Source organism: Apodemus sylvaticus, chromosome 16 (genome assembly GCF_947179515.1).
Source record: "Apodemus sylvaticus chromosome 16, mApoSyl1.1, whole genome shotgun sequence".
Classification (NCBI taxonomy): domain Eukaryota; kingdom Metazoa; phylum Chordata; class Mammalia; order Rodentia; family Muridae; genus Apodemus; species Apodemus sylvaticus.
Genome location: NC_067487.1, coordinates 80227560 through 80241665, shown reverse-complemented (window position 1 = coordinate 80241665; position 14106 = coordinate 80227560). Strand labels below are relative to the sequence as shown.

The 14106-nt window shown below is 39.9% G+C and overlaps 1 protein-coding gene across 1 annotated transcript in view; it reads right to left on the bottom strand.

Annotated features, from left to right (window-relative positions):
• Adgrv1 (adhesion G protein-coupled receptor V1) overlaps window positions 1-14106 on the bottom strand; it is a 535393-nt gene that overhangs the window by 292160 nt on the left and 229127 nt on the right. The window lies entirely within an intron of this gene.

Here is a 14106-nt window from a genome sequence, read left to right as displayed (position 1 = left end):
CATCCTCCCATACTCAGCCTTTTGAAATGTGATTTCCTACCTCAAAGGACTGAGTTGCTATTAGAAGAACAGGGACAATATTATTGTTCCTTCATATTCTAATGTATCTGGAAAACCCCAGTTTTCCAACTCATCAGTTTATAATTCATCCATTGTACCTTCTACCCCCTTCACACACTATCACTCTCTGTGATTTATTATAGTAATCAAGTCAATGAAATGATTGCCTTTTTTCCCAGCAAGAAAACTTAAGGAAGGCATACTCATTTTATCCTATTTTTTCCAGCTTTGTAATCTCGCCTTTTTATACTCACATGCAAACTCAAGATCTGAATTTATGAGACTAGCCATTTCAAAGATAAAAGAACAGTCCATATGAAAAATCTGATTCAAATAACAATACAAATTTGATAGTACAAGTACAAATGACTAGTACATGGCCTGTTGGGTACAGAAGCAAGAAGGCCAAATAAGACAAGCTCAAGAGACTCCGTCAGAGCTCAAAAAGGTGACTGAGGAATGAGATTATCTTAGGATGAATCTCTACGACATGCTATAGAAAAGCAGGTGGAAGGGACAATCACAGATTCTTAATGAGCAACACAAGTTATTTAAGCTTACAGGTGCAGAAACTGTTTTATATCTGAGAAAACTTTTAAAACAGACAACATAATATTAATCCTAGAGCTATGAAATTACAACGTGCGACAGATGAGAAGCAACTAGGAATGGTGAAGCAAAGGTTCATCTTGACATTAAACATTTCTGAAAGAAAATGTCAGAACAATATGTGCGCGTTTCAAGAATTAAGGTTTGTACCCAAGAATTAGACAGCTGTTCAAGCTTGTATTTATGCTCAAGGGAGACAGGAAGTTCACTTAAGTAAAACAACAGCTACAATTGAACCTGTTCCTCTAACACTGGGTTAGTATAGGCACACTGTTACTCTCAATACTTTAAAAAATCTCACGTCACAGGCAGATCTTACCATCATCTCTATTTCCAGGCAATGACACTGAGGCAGAATGAGAACAAACAACTTGACACAGGGCCCAAGACTGGTTATTGGCCAAGCTCAGGCCATCTGCACTAGCTTGCAGTGCCCCTGCGACGTTTTAGACTGTAACAACACAACTTGAGTTAAGTCACTAGTGAGTCTGTAAAAACTCAAAGTGAACTGCAAATGGAGCCTAGTGTACTCCTAAACTACATCATATTAGAAACAACTGCACTACAAAATATACAGTGATAATATGCAGATGATAAAAACAAACACAAAAAACAAAAAAAAACCAAAAGGTTGTTTTATGAAAATAACAGAAAACCCAAAATTAATATTTACAAATCAGTAAAGACAGGAACTTCACATGGGAAAACCTTAAGAGGCTGTCAAGAGAAAAATGAAAATGAAGAAGTGTTTTGGATGTGTATGAGGGGTAGTCTACTGGACTCCAGAGGACATGCTATTCCTGTGCTTTTATAGATGTTCCAGAATACAACATCAGGACTCCAGCTCTACCAAGCTATAACAACCAGAAAGATCAGCCTGATAGATAAAAAATAGAATATCGAATCCCACAGGGACTTGAACTCTGACATTGTTACTAAGACACTAGAAATAACTGGGGTTGTCCCACACCTGTGAAAGTCAGGAGTCAGAAATATTGTTATACCGAAGATTGTCTGAGCCCACAGATGGGCTGTATCTAGGAAATCTTTATAGAGTCTCTTGTTATTCTTTTTAGTAGAACAGTGTCCACTTCAAATAAAAATCAGGATGCTACTTCCAACATACAAATTTCCATCTAGAATTTACTGAAAGAAACACTCACGTTGGACAGACACATCATCAAAGGACTTAGAACCTGAGAGAAACTGAAACCGGCAAATGTCAAACATAGTCACTTAGAACATACAGTCACACAACATGCTATCAGCACATGGAAGCCCTAGTCTGTGCTTAAGTTGAGGTTCAATCATAGTTTTACTTCCTATGGTGAGTACTGCATAATGTACAGCTGGCTCTGTTTGAATTTCAGTCCACAAATAGTAACTCTTTGCTCTTAGTGCATCTCAAATGAAGTGTTAGTGATGTCGTCACACTTAAAATGCATTGCTCACCTGAAATTCATACACAACTAGTCCTCCTTTGCTTTTATTTGTAAATGTTAGGTATGAATGATGCAGGTTATTTATATGTGGTTATATGCATGTCAACTATTAACTCACGACTTCTTTCGTCTTACTATGTAATTATGTCTAAAACAAGAAATACACATTTGACAATCAGTCATGAGTGTATCATGAAGGGCACATTCTGATGCTGTCATCAAGAAGAGAGCACATACTATGCTTCCATAAATCTCCACAGTTCATCCACTGTGTGTACAGACTATGTAACACTAAATGCAACTCCCAGGCTGGAAATCTGCAAGGAATGTCATTGGACTAGATATCGCATGCAATTATACATATGGTATTTGTGTATCCAAACATAGAAAAGGTTCAGTGAAAATGAAGGTTAACAGAGGGTTTCCAGTTTCTTTTTATATGGTGAAAACACTGCTGTACACACAACTCATTTTTGACTGGACCAATGTTTGACTCCTGAATGTTCTCATGTATACTAGCTCCACTTTAGTGGCTGCTCTTTTTCCAATTTTTAAAATAATAATGCTGAAATAAACCTTCATATTACACATATATTTGCACAAATTTTCCCATTTCTTATTCTAAAACACAATTCTCACTAGAGGTTCACAGCAGTACACTATTAGGAGCTCTGATTTAAGAATCCCAGAGTTAGTTACTCAAACTCTTATCCAGTCAAAGGTAAATGCTTTTAAATAAAGTTCACCAATATTCAAAACAAAATAATAATCTATGACATTGTGCTATTTGAAAATTTTATTGAAATAAGTGTTGATATAAGCATGGCCACTAACATGTGGTATAAGAACTCACTGAGGTGTTTTTCCACACAGTCTCACGATGCAGCTCAGGTGAGCCTTATACTACATACGCAGCTACCCCACTTCCACCTCCTGCCTCCACCCCCTGCCTCTACGGCTAGAATGTTGGAACATGTTCCCATATCTAAATTTTTATTTATTTTTCTTGATATATGTCTGTGTGCCATGTGTGTGCCTGGTGCTCACAAAACCAGAACAAGGCATCGAATCCCCTGGGACTGGAGTTAGAACCAGTTGTGAGCCACCACCGGGATGTTAGGAATTGAACCCTGGTCCTCTGGAAGAGCCGCTGTATTCTTAACTGTTGAACTGTCTCTCCAGCCCCCTGTCATATCTCATTTAAAGTGTTGCCTTTTGTCTGATGATAATACATGGTTTAAATATATGACTTAATGAAAAAGAGCAGCAAATTTCCCTCTTACTAATTTTTCCTTTAAAATATTTGAAATTTTCTTCTTTATACTCTAAAATGTAGTCTTTACACATAGTTTCTCTCTTTTTTTTTTATTCGATATATTTTTTATTTACATTTCAAATGATTTCCCCTTTTCTAGCTCCCCACTCTCCGAAAGTCCCATAAGCCCCCTTGACTCCCCCTGTCCTCCCACCCACCATTTCCCACTTCCCCGTTTGGGTTTTGCCAAATACTGCTTCACTGAGTCTTTCCAGAACAAGGGGCCACTCCTCCTTTCTTCTTGTACCTCATTTGATGTGTGGATTATGTTTTGGGTATTCCAGTTTTCTAGGTTAGTATCCACTTATTAGTGAGTGCATACATGATTCACCTTTTGAGTCTGGGTTACCTCACTTAGTATGATGTTCTCTAGCTCCATACATTTGCCTAAGAATTTCATGAATTCATTGTTTCTAATGGCTGAATAGTATTCCATTGTGTAGATATACCACATTTTTTGCATCCACTCTTCTGTTGAGGGATACCTGGGTTCTTTCCAGCATCTGGCAATTATAAATAGGGCTGCTATGAACATAGTAGAGCATGTATCCTTATTACATGGTGGGGAATCCTCTGGGTATATGCCCAGGAGTGGTATAGCAGGATCTTCTGGAAGTGAGGTGCCCAGTTTTCAGAGGAACCGCCAGACTGATTTCCAGAGTGGTTGTACCAATTTGCAACCCCACCAGCAGTGGAGGAGTGTTCCTCTTTCTCCACATCCTCTCCAACACCTGCTGTCTCCTGAATTTTTAATCTTAGCCATTCTGACTGGTGTAAGGTGAAATCTCAGGGTTGTTTTGATTTGCATTTCCCTAATGACTAATGAAGTTGAGCATTTTTTAAGATGCTTCTCTGCCATCCGAAGTTCTTCAGGTGACAATTCTTTGTTTAACTCTGTACCCCATTTTTAAATAGGGTTGTTTGGTTTTCTGGAGTCTAACTTCTTGAGTTCTTTATATATATATTGGATATTAGCCCTCTATCTGATGTAGGATTGGTGAAGATCTTTTCCCAATTTGTTGGTTGCCGATTTGTCCTTTTGATGGTGTCCTTTGCCTTACAGAAACTTTGTAATTTTATGAGGTCCCATTTGTCAATTCTTGATCTTAGAGCATACGCTATTGGTTCTGTTCAGAAACTTTCTCCCTGTACCAATGTCCTCAAGGGTCTTCCCCAGTTTCTTTTCTATTAGCTTCAGAGTGTCTGGCTTTATGTGGAGGTCCTTGATCCATTTGGATTTGACCTTAGTACAAGGAGACAAGGATGGATCAATTCCCATTCTTCTGCATGCTGACCTCCAGTTGAACCAGCACCATTTGTTGAAAAGGCTATCTTTTTTTCCATTGGATGTTTTCAGCCTCTTTGTCGAGGATCAAGTGGCCATAGGTGTGTGGGTTCATTTCTGGATCTTCAATCCTGTTCCATTGATCCTCCTGCCTGTCACTGTACCAAAACCATGCAGTTTTTAACACTATTGCTCTGTAGTATTGCTTGAGGTCAGGGATACTGATTCCCCCAGAATTTCTTTCGTTGCTGAGAATTGTTTTAGCTATCCTGGGTTTTTTGTTATTCCAGATGAATTTGATAATTGCTCTTTCTAACTCTGTGAAGAATTGAGTTGGGATTTTGATGGGTTTTGCATTGAATCTGTATATTGCTTTTGGCAAAATGGCCATTTTAACTATATTGATTCTACCAATCCATGAGCATGGGAGGTTTTCCCATTTTTTTGAGGTCTTCTTCAATTTCCTTCTTCAGAGTCTTGAAGTTCTTGTCATACAGATCTTTCACATGTTTGGTAAGAGTCACCCCAAGATACTTTATACTGTTTGTGGCTATTGTGAAGGGTGTCGTTTCCCTAATTTCTTTCTCAGCCTGCTTATCCTTTGAGTATAGGAAGGCCACTGATTTGCTTGAGTTGATTTTATAACCTGCCACTTTGCTGAAGTTGTTTATCAGCTGTAGGAGTTCTCTAGTGGAGTTCTTTGGGTCACTTAGGTAGACTATCATGTCATCTGCAAATAATGATAGTTTGACTTCTTACTTTCCAATTTGTATCACTTTGACCTCCTTATGTTGCCCGAGCTAGTACCTCAAGTACAATATTGAAAAGGTAAGGAGAAAGGGGGCAGCCCTGTCTAGTCCCTGATTTTAGTGGGATTGCTTCAAGTTTCTCTCCATTTAGTTTGATGCTGGCTACCGGTTTGCTGTATATTGCTTTTACTATGTTTAGGTATGGGCCTTGAATTCCTGTTCTTTCCAAGACTTTAAGCATGAAAGGATGCTGAATTTTGTCAAATGCTTTTTCAGCATCCAATGAAATGACCATGTGGTTTTTTTCTTTGAGTTTGTTTATGTAGTGGATTGCATTGATGGATTTCCGTATATTGAACCAACTGTGCATCCCTGGGATAAAGCCTACTTGATCATGAAGGATGATCATTTTGATGTGTTCTTGGATTCGGTTGGCAAGAATTTTTTGAGTATTTTTGCAACGATGTTCATAAGGGAAATTGGTCTGAAGTTCTCTTTCTTTGTTGGATCTTTGTGTGGTTTTGGTATCAGCGTAATTGTGGCTTCGTAGAAGGAATTGGGTAGTGGTCCTTCTGTTTCTATTTTGTAGAATAGTTTGAAGAGTATTGGTGTTAAGTCTTCTTTGAAGGTCTGATAGAATTCTGTACTGAAACCATCTAGTCCTATACTTTTTTTGGTTGGAAGACTTTCTATGACTCCTTCTATTTCTTTAGGCATTATGGGACTGTTTAGATGATCTATTTGGTCCTGATTTAATTTTGGTATTTGGTATCTGTCAAGGAAATTGTCCATTTCCTCCAGATTCTCCAGTTGTGTTGAGTACAGGCTCTTGTAGTAGGAACTGATGATTTTTTGGATTTCCTCAGTTTCCATTGTTATATCTCCCTTTTCACTTCTAAGTTTGTTAATTTGGATACTTTTTCTGTGCCCTTTGGTCAGTCTGGCTAAGGGTTTATCTATCTTGTTGATTTTCTCAAAGAACCAGCTCCTGGTTTTGTTGATTCTTTGTATGGTTCTATTTGTTTCTACTTGATTGATTTCGGCCCTGAGTTTGATGATTTCCTGCCTTCTACTCCTCCTGGGTGAAATAGCTTCTTTTTGTTCCAGGGCTTTCAGGTGTGTCATTAAGCTGGTAATGTATGCTCTCTCTATTTTCTTTTTGGAGGCACTCAGGGCTATGAGTTTTCCTCTTAGCACTGCTTTCATTGTGTCCCATAGATTTGGGAATGTTGTGTCTTCATTTTCATTGTGTTCTAAAAAGTCTTTAATTTCTTTCTTTATTTCTTCCTTGACCAAGGTATCATTGAGTAGAATATTGTTCAGTTTCAACGTGTATGTGGGTTTTCTGTTGTTTTTGTTGCTATTGAAGACCACTTTTACTCCATAGTGATCTGATAGGAGGCATGGGATTAATTCAATCGTCTTATATTTGTTGGGGTCTGTCTTGTGATCAATAATATGGTCGATTTTGGAGAAGGTACCATGAGGTGCTGAGAAAAAGGTATATTCTTTTGCTTTAGGATAGAATGTTCTGTGTATACCTGTTAAATCTAATTGGTCCAAAGCTTCAATTAGTTTCACTGTGTCCCTGTTTAGTTTCTGTTTTCCTGATCGGTCCATTGAGGAAAATGCAGTGTTGAAGTCATCCACAATTATTGTGTTAGGTGCAATGTGTGCTTTGAGCTGTAATAAAGTTTCTTTTACGAAAGAGGGTGCCCTTACATTTGGAGCATAGATGCGCAGGATTGAGAGTTCTTCTTGTTGTATTTTTCCTTTGACCAGCAAGAAGTGTCCCTCAGAGTCTCTTTTGATGACTTTTGGTTGAAAGTCAATTTTATCTGATATTAAAATGGCTACTCCAGCTTGTTTCCTGAGACCATTAGTTCGTAAAATTGTCTTCCAGCCTTTTACTCTAAGGTAGTGTTTGTCTTTGACCCTGAGGTGTGTTTCCTGTAAGCAGCAAAATGTAGGGACCTGTTTATGTATCCAGTCAGTTAGTCTATGTCTTTTTATTGGGGCATTGAGTCCATTGATGTTAAGAGATATTAAGGAATAGTGATTGTTACTTCCTGTCATTTTTGCCGTTATTTTTAAAATTTGATTGCTTAACTTCTTTTGGGTTTGATGAAAGGTTACTATCTTGCTTTTTCCAGGGTGAAGTTTCCCTCCTTGTATTGGTGTTTTCCTCCTATTATCCTTTGTAGGGCTGGGTTTGTGGATAGATATTGGGTAAACTTGGTTTTGTCATGGAATATCTTAGTTTCTCCATCTATGGTGATTGAGAGTTTTGCTGGATATAGTAGTTTTGGCTGGCATTTGTGTTCTCTTAGAGTCTGCATGAGATCTGCCCAGGATCTTCTAGCCTTCATAGTCTCAGGTGAAAAGTCTGCTGTGATTCTGATAGGTCTTCCTTTATATGTTACTTGGCCTTTTTCTCTTACTGCCTTTAATATTCTTTCTTTGTTTAGTACATTTGGTGTTTTGATTATTATGTGACGGGAAGTATTTCTGTTCTGGTCCAGTCTGTTTGGAGTTCTGTAGGCTTCTTGTATATTCATGGGCATCTCTCTCTTTAGGTTAGGGAAGTTTTCTTCCATAATTTTATTGAAGATATTTGCTGGCCCTTTAAGTTGTAAATCTTCACTCTCATCTATGCCTATAATCCTTAGGTTTGGTCTTCTCATTGTGTCCTGGATTTCCTGGATATTTTGGGTTATAAGCTTTTTGCATTTTGCATTTTCTTTAACTGTTGAGTCCATGGTTTCTATAGTATCATCAGCATCTGCGATTCTTTCTTCTATCTCTTGTATTCTGTTGTTGATATTTGCATCTATGTCCCCTGATTTCTTCCCAAGGCTTTCTAACTCCAAAGTTGTCTCCCTTTGAGTTTTCTTAGTTGTTTCTACTTCTGATTTTAGATCCTGGATGGTTTTGCTTAGCTCCTTCACTTGCTTGTTTGTGCTTTCCTGTAATTCTTTAAGAGATTTTTGTGTTTCCTCTTTCATGACCTCAGTCTGTTGACCAAAGTTCTCCTGTATTTCTTTAAGTGTTTTTTGTGTTTCCTCATTATTGGCTTTTGTATTCTCCTGGATTTCTTTCAAAGATTTTTGTGTTTCCCTTGAAAGGGCTTCTAACTTTTGATCCATTTTCTCCTGAATTTCTTTAAGTATGTCCTTCATGTGTTCCTGTACCAGCATCATGACCAGTGATTTTAAATCCAAATCTTGTTTTACTGGTGTGATGGGGTATCCAGGACATGCTGGTGAAGTAGAATTGGGTTCAGATGTTGCCATATTGATTTGTTATTGACGTTCCTGCGTTTGCCTTTTGCCATCTAGTTCTCACTGATGTTAGTTGGTCTTGTCAATGCTGGACTCACCAGTGCAAGCTGCTCCTTCCCAGGTGGCCTCTGGTGCACAGCTTACCTCCTGCACTGCCTGGAGACAGGGTGCTGTTGCCCAGGCTGTTCAGATCCCGAAGCAGACACCTGAAGGCTCCCGCTGGGGCCTGATGGATTCACTGGAGCACACCGACTTCTCCCCGCTGGCCGCCCGGAAGCCCCTCTTGCCTCTTGTAGGACCTGGAGATGTGGTGTTGCAGCACAGGCTGATCTGGATCCGGAAGTGGAGAGGTCTGAGGGCTCCCGCCAGAGGCCTCAGGACTGGAACCTAAGCTCTGTGCCACAGGATCAAGCTGTGCTGTGAGCTCCCAGGACCATGCAGTTTTTAACACTATTGCTCTGTAGTATTGCTTGAGGTCAGGGATACTGATTCCCCAAGAATTTCTTTTGTTGCTGAGAATTGTTTTAGCTATCCTGGGTTATTTGTTATTCCAGATGAATTTGATAATTGCTCTTTCTAGCTCTGTGAAGAATTGAGTTGGGATTTTGATGGGTATTGCATTGAATCTGTATATTGCTTTTGGCAACATGACCATTTTAACTATATTGATTCTGCCGATGCATGAGCAGGGGAGGTTTTCCCATTTTTTCAGGTCTTCTTCCATTTCTTTCTTCAGAGTCTTGAAGTTCTTGTCATACAGATCTTTCACATGTTTGGTAAGAGTCACCCCAAGATACTTTATACTGTTTGTGGCTATTGTGAAGGGGGTCATTTCCCTAGTTTCTTTCTCAGCCTGCTTATCCTTTGAGTATAGGAAGGCCACTGATTTGCTTGAGTTGATTTTATAACCTGCCACTTTGCTGAAGTTGTTTATCAGCTGTAGGAGTTCTCTAATGGAGTTTTTTGGGTCACTTAGGTAGAGTATCATGTCATCTGCAAATAATGATAGTTTGACTTCTTCCTTTCCAATTTGTATCCCTTTGACCTCCTTATGTTGCCCGAGCTAGTACCTCAAGTACAATATTGAAAAGATAAGGAGAAAGGGGGCAGCCCTGTCTGGACCCTGATTTTAGTGGGATTGCTTCAAGTTTCTCTCCATTTAGTTTGATGCTGGCTACCGGTTTGCTGTATATTGCTTTTACTATGTTTAGGTATGGGCCTTGAATTCCTGTTCTTTCCAAGATGTTAAGCATGAAAGGATGCTGAATTTTGTCAAATGCTTTTTCAGCATCCAATGAAATGACCATGTGGTTTTTTTTCTTTGAGTTTGTTTATGTAGTGGATTGCATTGATGGATTTCCATATATTGAACCAACTGTGCATCCCTGGGATAAAGCCTACTTGATCATGGTGGATGATCGTTTTGATGTGTTCTTGGATTCGGTTGGCAAGAATTTTATTGAGTATTTTTGCATCGATGTTCATAAGGGAAATTGGTCTGAAGTTCTCTTTCTTTGTTGGATTTTTGTGTGGTTAGGTATCAGTGTAATTGTGGCTTCGTAGAAGGAATTGGGTAGTGTTCTTTCTGTTTCTATTTTGTGGAATAGTTTGAAGAGTATTGGTGTTAAGTCTTCTTTGAAGGTCTGATAGAATTCTGCACTGAAATCATCTGGTCCTGTGCTTTTTTTGGTTGGAAGACTTTCTATGACTCCTTCTATTTCTTTAGGCATTATGGGACTGTTTAGATGATCTATTTGGTCCTGATTTAATTTTGGTATTTGGTATCTGTCAAGGAAATTGTCCATTTCCTCCAGATTCTCCAGTTGTGTTGAGTACAGGCTCTTGTAGTAGGATCTAATGATTTTTTGCATTTCCTCAGTTTCTGTTGTTATACCCCCTTTTCATTTCTAAGTTTGTTTATTTGGATACTTTATGCCCTTTGGTCAGTCTGGCTAAGGGTTTATCTATCTTGTTGATTTTCTCAAAGAACCAGCTCCTGGATTCGTTAATTCTTTGTACGGCTCGCTCTGTTTCCAATTGATTGATTTCAGCCCTGAGTTTGATGATTTTCTGTCTTGTACTCCTCCTGGGTGAATTGGCTTCATTTTGTTCCAGGACTTTCAGGTGTGTCATTAAGCTGCTAGTGTATGCTCTCTCCATTTTCTTTTTGGAGGCACTCAGGGCTATGAGTTTTCCTCTTAGCACTGCTTTCATTGTGTCCCAAAGATTTGGGTATGTTGTGCCTTCATTTTCATTAAATTCTAAAAGTCTCTGATTTCTTTATTTCTTCTTTGGCCAAGGTGTCATTGAGTAGAGTATTATTTAGCCTCCATGTGTATGTGGGCTTTCTGTTGTTTTTGTTGCTATTGAAAATCACTCTTACATCATAGTGATCTGATAGGAGGCATGGGATTAATTCGATCATCTTATATTTGTTGAGGTCTGCCTTGTCACCAATTATATGGTCGATTTTGGAGAAGGTACCATGAGGTGCTGAGAAAAAGGTATATTCTTTTCTTTAGGGTGAAATGTTCTATAAATATCAGTCAAATCCAATTGGTCCAAAGCTTCAATTAGTTTTACTGTGTCCCTGTTTAGTTTCTGTTTTCCTGATCGGTCCATTGAGGAGAGTGGAGTGTTGAAGTCCCCCACAATTATTGTGTTAGGTGCAATGTGTGCTTTGAGCTTTAGTAAAGTTTCTTTTACAAATGAGGGTGCCCTTGCATTTGGTGCATAGATGTTCAGAACTTAAAGTTCTTCTTGTTGTATTTTTCCTTTGACCAGCAAGAAGTGTCCCTCAGTGTCTCTTTTGATGACTTTAGGTTGACAGTCAATTTTATCTGATATTAGAATGGCTACTCCTGCTCGTTTCCTGTGACCATTGGCTTGAAAGATTGTCTTCCAGCCTTTTACTCTAAGGTAGTTTTTATCTTTGACACTGAGGTGTGTCTCCTGTATGCAGCAAATTGTAGGGTCCTGTTTCCTTATCCAGTCTGTTAGTCTATGTCTTTTTATTGGGGAATTGAGACCATTGATGTTAAGAGATATTAAGGAATAGTGATTATTACTTCCTGTCATTTTTGATGTTCTTTTTATATTTGAGTGGTTAATCTTCTTTTGGGTTTGATGAAAGGTAACTATCTTGCTTTTTCCAGGGTGTAGTTTCCCTCCTTGTATTGGAGTTTTCCTCCTATTATTCTTTGCAGAGCTGGGTTTGTGGAAAGATATTGTGTAAATTTGGTTTTGTCATGGAATATCTTGGTTTCTCTATCTATGGTGAATGAGAGTTTTGCTGGGTATAGTAGTCTTGGCTGACATTTGTGTTCTCTTAGAGTCTGCATGAGATCTTCCCAGGATCTTCTAGCTTTCATGGTCTCTGGTGAGGAGTCTGGTGTGATTCTGATAGGTCTTTCTTTATATGTTACTTGGCCTTTTTCTCTTACTGCCTTTAATATTCTTTCTTTGTTTAGTGCATTTGGGGTTTTGATTATTATGTGATGGGAGGTATTTCTGCTCAGGTCCAGTCTGTTTGGAGTTCTGTAGGCTTCTTGTATATTCATAGGCATCTCTCTCTTTAAGTTAGGAAAGTTTTCTTCCATAATTTTGTTGAAGATATTTGCTGGCCCTTTCTGTTGTAAATCTTCACTATCATCTATACCTATAATCCTTAGGTTTGGTCTTCTCATTGTATCCTGGATTTCCTGGATGTTCTGGGATACAAGCTTTTTGCATTTTGCATTTTCTTTAACTGTTGAGTCCATGGTTTCTATGGTATCTTCAGCATCTGAGATTCTTCCATCTCTTATATTCTGTCGTTTATATTTGCATCTATGGCCTCTGATTTCTTCTCAAGGTTTTCTATCTCCAAAGTTGTCTCCCTTTGTGATTTCTTAGTTGTTTCTACTTCTGTTTTTAGATCCAGGATGGTTTTGCTTAGTTCCCTCATTTTTTTGTTTGTGTTTTCCTGTAATTCTTTAAGAGATTTTTGTGTTTCCTCTTTCATGACTTCTGCCTGTTGACTCAAGTTCTCCTGCATTTCTTTAAGTTTTTCTTTTGCCTTTCTTCTTTATTGGCTTCTATCTCTTGGGCCTTATTTTCCTGCATTTCTTTAAATGATTTTTGTGTTTCCATTATACAGGTTTCTAGCTTATTCATGTTCCCCTGTATTTCTTTAATAGATTCATTCATGTCCTTTTTGTGTTCTTCTAGCAGCATCATGAACAGTGATTTTAAATCCAAATCTTGTTTCTCTGGTGTGTTGGCATAACCAGGACTTGCTGATGTTGGAGAGTTTGGTTCAGATGCTGCCATATTGCCTAGATTTCTGTTAGTAGCGTTCCTGCATTTGCCCTTTGGCATCTTGTTCTCTGGAGCTAGTTGGTCTTGTCTCTGGCTGGTGTTTCAGCCTCCTGAGAGGCTCTAGGGCTATTTCTGTAACACTGGATGGCAGGGTTTCCCCTGTTGCAGATTGCTGATGTGCTGTCCTCCTCTTGGGTGCCCTTGCAGCCCTAGTGTTCTTTGCCCCAGATTGTGTCTGTGAACCAGATGGTGCCCGTTTGCTCCTTCAGGAAGTGCTGAGGGTGTATGCTGCCGGGACCTTTTCTGTGTGCTGATCACTCTGCTGGGCAGCGGAACTCCCAACTGGGTTGGTGCACACAAGGCTAGCCTAGCTGCTCGGGCCCTGAGTCTAGGCAAAAAAAAGCCTGGTAGGCCAATGTCCGAGCAAAGTTCCCCTCAGCTGTGAGTATTAATTGGGTCTGTCAGGTGGCCAGGATGGTGGAGTGCGCACGCTCCCTGAGAGTGCTGGGAGAGTCTGCTGGGCTAACAACCTCCTGGCCAGGTCGGCACACAGATGGCCCACCGAGCAGCCCAGGGCCTAGGGGCAGTCCAGAGCCTGACAGTCTTAGACCCCTGCTATGTCAGCCTCGGGCTATGCCTGTTTGCAGGTTTGGTTTTGCCTGCTAGGTCTCTCTGGCTTCCCGTAGGCAAAATGGCAGTGGTACGCATGCCGGCCCAGGCAAACAACCTCCTGGCCGGGTTTGCACCCCAGTAACCCCCCCGAACAACCCAGGGCCTGGGTGCAGGTCAACGCCCGTCGGGCTTAGACCCCCGCGATGTTGGTCTCAGGTTATATTTGCGTACCTCAGTCTGTCTGATGTCTCTGGTGTCAGAGAACCAATATGGAGGCCTCGTAACTGACTGGTGGGAGGCAGAGTTCTGATGTGGCTTCTGTGTGGTGAAAGGCGCCATAAATCCTCCGCTGCTTGCAGCCCGGCTAGCCAGCGATGGCCAGTGGTCTTGAGCGCAGAGTCTGCCTGGACCCTGTCAGCTTGGTTCTACTGCTGATAGCCCTTCCTCTGGACCA